Below are 10,714 nucleotides of genomic sequence, written 5' to 3'. Positions count from 1 at the left end.
TATGTGAATATACACATGAACAGTGGTAGCAATTAGAGACTTATCACAGTTGCTGGGAAACAGAAAAGAGGGTGAGACATCACTGGATAGATATATCTGACCTATAGGGACCAACCCGGAATTAGAAGAAAACCTCTTTTCTTCTAAATCTGTTCCTTGTCACTATAAGTGGTTCTGGAAGATAGAATATTTGCAGAGATAAATAATTAAATAGCAGTTCAGATGTAAGGGCTGTTAAGAATTTGAGATCCAATTCACTTCAGGGGATGTGGTCTAGCAAGGGGTGTCGGAGCAGCAGGAGTCATGGCTTGAGAGGATACTCATTGTTAGGCAATGGGTTCTCCATGGTCTGCTTAGAGTCTCTTCCTAATGTCAGGACAGTAGCTGCATGATGTCAATTCGACATCCACATTCTGAAATGGGAAAGTCATCTTTGGTGATTTGCTTCTGTTATCTCTTAGCTCTTCTTCCATTTTTTAATCACCCAAACACCTGAAATATTGCTATTTGTCCCCACCCTCTGGAACCCCGTCCTCTTTGCTACTAGACCAAGTGGTACAGAGTACAGCCTTCTAGTGGGAATCTGGGTTTGAATTCTTAAGTAGCCTAGGTTTTGTTCAAATGTGAGAAAATATGAGATCAAAAACATTCAAATCCAGGTTAGAACTGGGAAGAGGGAACTCTTAGTGGTATCCAGTCCTGTGGGAAGTTGGATTATGATCAGAAAATAATAGACACAAGGGATGTAGCAGTGGTAAGAAAGGACACTTTTCCAGCCTTGGGGTGCTAGGTGGAGTCCTTTACTGTCACTCAAAACAAGACCTGGGGCTGTCTTTTTGGAACAATGTGCTGGAAGCCAAAGCATTGGTCATTCCCCATGTTGGATGGGGCTACAGACCCTTGAAAGTGTCCATTTCTAGGTTGATGGTAACTGGAAGAACTTTTGGGACCACTCTGAAAAAGTCAGAGAATGGGTTAGAAAACACATGAGTGGAAGTTTTTCATCCTTTGGAACAAGGCAAGGGGAAAAAGGCATGAATTGCTTGTATCTACTGGACCAGTGGGCTTTGGCTTTGCCAATGGATAGAGAATACTCTTCTGAGCTATTGCTTCCCCTTTCACATAACCGTAGGTCTGTCTGGTTCTTGCCATAAAGAAAAAAATTAGATGAGGCAGAAAAGGATAAAAAAGGAGAGTAAGCAAAGCAGAAACCCAGTTGAGATTATAAACAGAGAGAAAAAAAATGACACACAAATTAGGCTACAGCAACAGAAGTAGGGTAGGGAGGCCATAAAATGATTTAGCTAGAGATTATAAGGCTTCGAAAAAAGTAAAGACAAATGAACATGAATGAGGAAGGGATAAAGAGAGAGAAGGTAGTGGCAGAAACTTTCGAGAAAAACAAAAACGGGAAGGACAAAATTTACTTCCTTCTTCCTGTACCTTTTTTTCTTCCTACAAACTCTTGAGTGTCTTCTACATGACAAGTACTAGCTAGGTACTGAGGGTAAAAGATGAACAAGACTCCTTTTCTGCTCTGGAAGGCTGCATATATTGTTGGGAGATGTCATGGCTGACTCTGGGGCATGAGGATGAGAAATGGGTTTCCAAGGACTGCCTTTTCTGTGCATAGATAAAAAGAGGACTGAGACCTTTGGAGCTCCCCAGAACAGGTTCTGAGGTCACCTTTTTCAATTGCTCAGTTAACTTGGGTAGGCTAAGGATTCAGACCCTTCTTGTAATTTCTCTTCAGGAGGTAGCTGATTGGCGTTACAAGTACTAGACAGGAGTCTGAAGTGAATCAGGAACAAGAGACTTTTGTGTCCTCAGTGGGGAGGGATAATGACACCTTTTCCCCTTTCCTGAAGTGCCCTCTACGCTGCTGAGGGTGGTCCAGCAGCAACTTACCTCACACTCTCTCTTGGCCATCAGGCTGTTTGGAAAAGGGAGAAAATAGAAATTGTGAGAATCTTTGAAAATGTGTAGAAAAAAGAAGAAACACTCTTCTCCCCAAATGACAAAGAAGAAACTGAAGAAAAAGATGCTGGTATCTGATTTATGGGTCACCGAAGTCCAGGAAGACTGGGCCTCAGAACAGATACTGCTCCTGTGGAAGAGATTCATGTTTATAAGGGTCTTTGCTGAGCTCGAAAATGACACAGTACAAAAACTCCTTAGTTTTGACCCTTGGTGGAGAGCCTTTTTAGGGGAGATGTGATTGTGTAGATTTTTTAAAAACTTCATGCAGGGTCTAGAAAACTCCCAGAATGTGGGCCATCTGAGAGTCAAGGTTTGTTATATATGTAGGTTTGAGACTGTGAAGCAGGCACTGAAGAACAGCTGTGAGTTTCCAGTCTAGGGGGAGCAAGGTTGGTGTTTAGGATTGGGTCTGGGAACCCTTTCCCACACTGGTCAAAGATATTTGCTCTTGATGGTAACTGGGAGGGGCTTGGGGTTGCCTGGCCAGAGACTGAAAGAAACTGGAATGCTAAGGCAATGGCCTGGATACACTGTAGCCCATGAAAACAAAGTAGGTAAAGGTCGTTGGCTCTGCTACTTTCATTTTATCAGACATTTGGAAAGATGTGTCCAGTGTTTGTGGTTCTCTGATTGAAGAACAGGCTTCAAGCTGGATAGAAACCACTACGGCATCACCATAGTTTTGCTCATTGCCAGGGGTCATTGAAAACTTTCATATAATTATGATATTCTTGGGCAGCATTTAATTTCTGCTGATCTAGTCCAGCTCTACCGCCTTAGAAACAGTGGCATAAAGTCACAAAGCTTCCCCAACTTTGCTTCTTTGAGCGGATTCCAAAGGAAGCATTCTGGGTCATAACGAATGCGGCCTGAAACTTGCTGGAAATTCTAAAATCTCTGGCATATGGCTTGCAAAGTGGTTTTTGCCCTGTCTTCCCCTGCTGGACTGGTTTAGGACCATTTTTACAACTCTCCCAGGATCTCAGTCCTTTGTAAGGTTTGGAGGTTTGTCTTCTAGCTCTCATATTTTCCCTGTGGTAGATAGATGTTCTGCCTTTTCCTTAGGTGTTTTCAGCTCTCCTTCCAACTCACTTTCTGTAGTTCTTTGGGAAAGGACCAAATAATTCAGTGATGATGAAAACAAAGCACAAAAGACAAACCTGTTCTGCCTCTGAGGACATCGGGTTTGGTTCTGTTTTCCTTTAAATGGTGTTTAGATTCTGGACCCAAAAGCCTGCAATACCAATGGCATACCTTCTGGTATTCCTGCTGGCAATGATTCTTGGAAAGTGTACCCATAAATAGCATGCTGGGCTTCAGCCTGCAGCATCTACCAGTCCTCTCGCTTTGCTGAAAGGGCTTGACATTGGGTTTCCCCTGTGTAGCCACCAAGGACTCAGATTCCTAAACAGAAAATGTTCTATTTGAAGGTGTTTTGAACAGAAAACAAAGAGCCTGTGTTCTTGTCCTGGCACTGCCTTTATTAGCCATGTGAACTTCGGCAAATCTCCAGATTTCTTTGGGTTTTGGTTTCCTCATGGGTAAAATTGAGATATTAATGCCTACCTCATGGGGTTGTTGTGAGGATTAAACATGCTCTGCAATCTGTCATGTTGTATAAGTTATTTAAAACTGACTTAAAGGTCAGTGCCAAACATGCCTTGGCAGCATGGCAGATAGGCTAGCAATTCTATCATTGCACAAAGGGTTTTCATTACTATATATTGCATGGCAAATCATTTTTATGTAAATATGTATGTGTGGAAAGGGTTCATAGCTTTCATCTGGCTCCTAAAGGGGCCTCTTCACCCAAACATTTTAGAACCAGTGCTTCAGAGTCGAAAACCTGGACTCAGAATAAGGTGATCGCTTCCAGAAGGTTCTTCTTAGTAGTGAGAATTACAATGTATTTTAGAAAAGGGATATTAATGTTCCTGACAACTATGCAAAACATTTAAGATTGGGACTGAAAATCTTGGACACGGTCATTAGATCCAGTTGCCTTCAGAGCATAAATGGGCATAAAGAAAATTATCAGCTATACAGCCTTGAGAAAGTCATCTTACATCGTGAAGTCTGTTAAGGATCCCTCCTGTGGCACAAATGAGGGAGCATCAGCAATAAGAGGAGGGCAGATCTTCCAAGGAGCTTGGAGCTGGATAAGGATGGGAATACACCGGCCTGTTAGGGGGAAGAAGAACCTTGAATCAGTGCAGGAAAAGAGCTGGGGGCCAATTCTTAAGACCAAAGACTTAAGCTCACGTTCCACCCTGTGACTGACACACCAGAAAACAAAGTTGTCCCTCAGTGAGAAGACACATCATCCCGCTGTACTCAGCTTCAACTCTCACAGGAGCAAATGCTTTTGAGACTACCACTAATCAGGAAGTTTGGCAACATCAGGAAAACGCGGTCCTACAAATGCCTCAAGGCTCAAGTAAGTCCTGGAAAAGAAGCTGTTTGGAGGGGTATTAAAATCTCCACACCCACCAAGAAACTTTTATGTTCTTTTATTTTTTCAGTGCTAGGGGATCAGACCCAGGGCTTCATATATGCTAAGCAAAGTGCTCTGCGTTTCCTGACCCCTTATTTTTTTTTAAAAACCATTATTGATACATTTTTAACTAAAGTTCATAGTTCTCTAATGAGTAGTGATGTTGAAAATCTTGGGTGTATTTGTCATTCATACATTTTCTTTGGTGAAGAATCCCATCAAATCTATTCCTTCCCCTTCTTTTTGGGTTTCAAGAGTTCTTAATATTCTGAATATAAAGTCTGTTACCAAACATATGTAAATATTTTCTCCCAGTGTGTAACTTGTATTTAATAGTATTTATTAAACAACAGACTTTTTAAAAAAAATCTTTATAAGATCCAATTTATCAATTCTGTTTTTTTTTTTTCTTGGTATTGGGGATTGAACCCAAGGTGCTCTACCTCTAAACTATATCCCCAGCCCTTTTATTGTTTTTTATTTTGAAACAGGTCTCACTAAGCTGCCAGGTTGACCTTGAACTTGGAATCCTTCTATCTCAGCACCTTCTCAGCATCCTCCGTGGCTCGTCAGCACCTTCTTTTATGGATTGTGGTTTTAGCATAGTATTTTAAAAAATCTTTGCCTACTCCAAGACTGCAAAGGTCTTCTAGAAGTTTTAAGTTTTCCATTTTACAGTTAGTTCTGTTTTCCATTTTGAGTTAATTTTTGTAAATGTCATAAAATTCGTATGTGGTACTTCAGGGTGCTCAAAGTTTTTTTTTGTTTTGTTTTTTGTTTTTGGTAGGGGATTGAACCCAGGGCCTTGTGTTTGCAAGGCGAGCACTCTACCAACTGAACTATATCCCCAGGCCTCAAAGTTTATTTTTTTTATTTTTTTAAATTTATTTTTATTGTAAATAAATGGGATACATGTTGTTTCTGTTTGTACATGGAGTAACAGCATATCATTTGTGTAATCATACATTTACATAGGGTGATGATGTTTGATTCATTCTGTTATTTTTTCCTTCCCCCCCACCCCTCCCACCCCTCTTATCCCTCTATACAGTCCTTTCTTCCTCCATTCTTGCCCCCCCAACCCCCCATTATGCGTCATCATCCGCTTATCAGCGAGATCATTCTTCCTTTGGTTTTTTGAGATTGGCTTATCTCACTTAGCATGATATTCTCCAATTTCATCCATTTGCCTGCAAATGCCATAATTTTATCATTCTTTATGGCTGAGTAATATTCCATTGTATATATATATATATATATATATATACCACAGTTTCTTTATCCATTCATCAATTGAAGGACATCTAGGTTGGTTCCACAATCTGGCTATTGTGAATTGAGCAGCTATGAACATTGATGTGGCTGTATCTCTGTAGTATGCTGATTTTAAGTCCTTTGGGTATAGGCCGAGAAGTGGGATAGCTGGGTCAAATGGTGGGTCCATTCCAAGTTTTCTGAGGAATCTCCACACTGCTTTCCAGAGTGGCTGCACTAATTTGCAGCCCCACCAGCAATGTATGAGTGTACCTTTTTCCCCACATCCTTGCCAACACCTATTGTTGCTTGTATTCTTGATAATCACCATTCTAATTGGGGTGAGATGGAATCTTAGTGTAGTTTTGATTTGCATTTCTCTCATTACTGAAGATGTTGAACATTTTTTCATATGTTTGTTGATTGCTTGTAGATCTTCTTCTGTGAAGCGTCTGTTCATTTCCTTAGCCCATTTGTTGATTGGGTTATTTGTATTCTTAGTGTAGAGTTTTTTGAATTCTTTATAGATTCTGGAAATCAGTGCTCTATCTGAAGTAAGAGTGGCAAAGATATTCTCCCACTCTGTAGGCTCTCTCTTCACATTGCTGATAGTTTCCTTTGCTGAGAGAAAGCTATTTAGTTTGAATCTTCAAAGTTTATTTTTTAAAAAATATGTATATCCAGTTCTTCCAATACCAATTGTTGAGAAGATCTATTGTTTCTCTATTGAATTGCCCTTGCATCTTTGCCAAAGATCATTTGTCCATATATGAGTGGTTCTATCTCTGGACTATCTAATGTATTCCAGTGGTTTCTTTATTGATCTTTATTCCACTTTCATGCAGTGTCAATTACTGTAGTTTTATAATAAACTGTTTAATAAGGTGGCATTTATTCATCTTCTGATTTCTTTTTTAATCTTATTTTGGCTAGTCTGGTTCCTTTACATTTTCATAAGAATTTTATAATAAGCTTCTCAATTTCTCCAAAAATGGTTGCTGGGATTTTGGTTTGATTAAAATCTACAGCTTAGTTTCAGGAGATTTGCTTTCTTCACACTACTAAGTTTTCTGAACTGTGATCTAAGAACTGTAGCTCTACAGTTAGTGGGTTTTGCTTCATATCTCTTAGCAGTACTGTAGTTTTCAGTTACAGGTCTTACCCTTCTTTGGTCAGATAGTAAACAGCTTTTGTCTTAGGATACTAAGTAGTTTATATGTTTAATGCTATTGTAAATGATAGTTGTTTTTTAAAGTTCACTTTCTGACTTTGTTACTATTGGCAAAGACATTCTTGTGTATTGGTCTTGTATTTTACAAAGCTGCCTTATTAATATTAGTAGCTTTTCTCAAGGCTCCATCAGGTTTTCTAAATAGAGAAAACTGATTTTTATCAATATAGATAGTCTTATTTCCTTTCCAGTCTGGATGCTTTTTCTTGCTTTATTGCACTGGCTAGAACATCTATCACAGCATTGGAAAACTTAACATACAGTAAACATATTTTTCTTCTTTCATGAGAGAAAATAATTCTGTTTTTAATAATTTAATATGATGCTACCTATAGGTTCTTTGAAGATGTCCTTTATCAGGTTAAGGAAGTTCTTTTATTAGTTTTTTTTTTAAATATTATTTTACTTGTCAATGGACCTTTATTTTATTTATTTATATGTGGTTCTGAGAATCGAACCTAGTGCTTCAGGCAAGCACTCTACCATAGAGCCACAATTCCAATCCCTTTTATTAGTTTGCTGAGAGTTTTTAATCTGGAATGTATGTTGGATTTTGTCAGATGATGAATACTTTTTCTGCATCCTTGGAGATGATTGTTTGAAAAAAAACCTATTTCTGTGGACTAAAGAAAATGTAACAGGGGTTAGTTTTTAAAGAATAATATTCTTATTCTGTAATTCTCCAGAATGGGAGTCATAAAACTTTTTCTGTAGTAAATATTTCTGACAGCAAATATTTTGGATTTTGCAGGTCACATACAGTGTCTGTCACTTGTCCTTTGTTTTACTTTTGGACAATTTTAAAATAAAAGATAAAAAACTATGCTTAGCTTACATTCAAAAATTTTGGCTGGCCACATAAACTACCAATTGGGTTTGTTACTGTAGTCGACTTTATGGTTATAAAAAATGGTTATAAAAAACAGCAGCAGCAGAATTTGCTATGGCTGGCAAATTCTGAAATATTTGCTACCTGGCCCTTTCCAAAAAATTTTACTGACTCCCTGTTCTAGAATATTGTGACAAAATACTTTGAAAGGAATATTACGGTTTCATATACTATTTATATATCTTAAATCTTAAATTAAGCTAAAATATGTGGTATCTTCTCATCTGCAGTACTAGGCCCCAAACTGGAAATTTTTTAAAAGATTGTGAATGATCATTAAAGTCATGTGGTGTGAATAAGCAACTGAAGATCTCAATTATTAGTCTGGAAATTAATTGTGGTGACTCTGCTTGATTTTTTCAGATGGAAGACTTGGCTTCTTGGTTTGGAAGATGCACCAGCTGAGACTTGGCTCTTTGGAAATAGACATGGTATAGTCTTGATGGCTAGCTGTTGTGTCTTTAAGTCCCCTCTTTAATTTCATTTAACTGATATACATATAGCAACAACTATATTCCATGCATTATTCTAAAGATTTTATGCTCTGGACTGGTCTCCTTTTCTATAAAATGGGGATGAGAATGACATTAGTAATACTGTCCTCATAGGACTGCTGAGGGAATTATATGTGGTTAACTTAGGTAATAAGTTCATACAGTTATGGGGCCAGAATCTGGCTCTTGACTGTCTATACCTTGCTGTTTCTCATTAGATGGAGTTCTTCTTTCTCAGCTTTTTCTCTTTACCTTCTGGTCTTCTTCCGTAAACACTGAAAGAGGTGAGAAGTCCCATTTGATACCCTCTTTAAGTGAGCTACAAGATTTACAGCTTTCTTATAGCAGCAGTTTAAACAAAGGTGCAAACAACAAGAGGAGCTTGTAGCCTTTGGGGGGTTATAGCTCTGCCTTTCAAAGTGAATTTGAATGTTCTACACCCCTCATGGTCAGAATATGCTGGGCCAAGGAACTGTGACCACCCAATGTCCCAGTCATCCCAATTTGGGGAGCCTAGGCAATTGCTGTGCCTGAGAGAATGTGTCAGCTACATTGAGTAGGAACTTGATAGGCGCTTTCCCCAGTGATCTCATCCCTGCAAAGGCAGTCATACTGCCCCTCTTCCTTTCCGCAGACTGAGACATGAGTACCCAGCATGGCACCAGGCCCATTCTATCCAGAGCAGGAAGGTGAAGAAGACTACGCCAGTAAGTGCTGCTGGCCAGAGATCAAGCAGTTCTACAATTCAATATCAAGTTCCTACTGCCCTACAGAGTCCTGTGCTGTCAGCATAAGCCATGCTCTATCACCAGAGACCCAACACTCCCGGAGAACTGGGTCTGTCCAAATGAATTCCTTGGGAAGGCTAGAAGAAGAATAAGAAGTATGGCAATTTTTAAGCACTGTTAAGTTTTAATTTGTGGCACAAAACAATGTTTTATCAAACATTACTCCACCTAAGTAATGGCTTAAAGAACTCAAAATCTTGGGAGTGAGGAGGGCAGAATATTTTAGAGAAAGAGACAGATGAGAAGTATGAATGTAAAGAAACTAAAGAGGAAGGTTTTCATCTTTCCTCCTCTGACCTGAATATAGAATTTGACATTTGGAGGTAACCAAAGTGCTTTCTCCAATTTAGCTTCATTTGGATCAACTTTACCATTTTTTTCCAAAATGAATCTCTCTGGGGTAACCATTGACTGCATATTAATTATGACCCTAAGTACTTTTAAAGATCAGGAAACAAAATAACTAAACTTAAAATGACATGCCATTCAGTGTAAACTACCTCCTTGCATCCATTCCTCCTGATGTGCACATCTCCAGGGACACTGATTTTCTCCCATCTGTCCAATGCTTAGTTCCATAGAGATTCATACCACTGAGTCATTCCTGTGACTAGTTCTTATTCACTGACCTGGGCCGGGCCAGATTTGCTTGTTCCAGAGGCTCATGGTTCTTGTTTTCCTCCTCTCTAAATAAATGCAGTGTTTTCTTATCAAGCCCCTAGTTGTAAGTTGTAAGGCTGTACGAATATACCAGTGTAGTACAAGGGCATCAGAGAAAACCACAGTGTTATCAGGTTCAAGTCCTGTTATTTGTCTTGGGCTTTTAAGGAAATCATGTGCTCTCCTAAGCATCTAAAATCTTTCCCTAGATTTGTCCTTTCCCAAGTGTGTAGGTTCTGTTGGGTATTTATTTATTATTTGCGTGTTTGTGTTGCTGGAGATTAAACCCAGGGCCTTGTACATGCTAGTCAAATGCTGTACCATTAAGCCACATTCCCAAACTGGACCCAGGTTCTGAAGTGGCAACTTAAAATATACTAACCTATTTAAAAGTCCATTTGTGATGTCTTAGACTGTTGGTTATTCAAATTTATTGTCTACTTAAAGTAGCTTTAGTTCTCTTTCACCAGAAGTATCTACTTCTTAAGAGTGAGGGAGTTCCACTATAGAAGTAATGCATCTTTATTTTGGTAAATCCAGAAAATTCAGGTAAGCAAATAAATATTAGAATCATTTCCAATTCAATAATCCAGGGTTAACTTGCTGGTCTCATTTTAGTGAAAACCCCTAATGGTGTTTGCCCATACATAATTTTTTTTTCCAGAAATTGGGTTTCTTAATATAATACTTTCTTTTTAATTTTTTTCTAAGCTTATACTCTTTTACAACATCATTTTAAAACATCTGTACTATAAATATAGCCTTAACTTATTTAACAAATCTGCTGCTTCCCACAGGTCTCATTCCAGGAGGATTTTCAAGTAGAAGATGAGCAGACATCAACTAGAGACACAGAGAACAAGAGCCCAGCAATGTGATATTTGATGTCTTTTGATGCAGGACAGCAGCGATGCTTCTGTGAAC

The 10,714-nt window shown here is 38.8% G+C and overlaps 1 long non-coding RNA gene across 1 annotated transcript; it reads left to right on the top strand.

Annotated features, from left to right (window-relative positions):
- Positions 1–8,152: 8,152 nt before the first annotated feature.
- On the top strand, positions 8,153–10,714 carry LOC306653290. Its single transcript, XR_013761688.1, has 3 exons — positions 8,153–8,279; positions 8,977–9,049; positions 10,588–10,714. It is a non-coding gene; the product is annotated as an uncharacterized lncRNA (long non-coding RNA).

Source organism: Sciurus vulgaris (genome assembly GCF_902686455.1).
Source record: "Sciurus vulgaris genome assembly, chromosome: 2".
In the NCBI taxonomy this organism is placed as follows: Eukaryota; Metazoa; Chordata; class Mammalia; order Rodentia; family Sciuridae; genus Sciurus; species Sciurus vulgaris.
The sequence above is the reverse complement of the archived record's forward strand: the minus strand, read 5'-3'. Positions and strand labels throughout refer to the sequence as shown.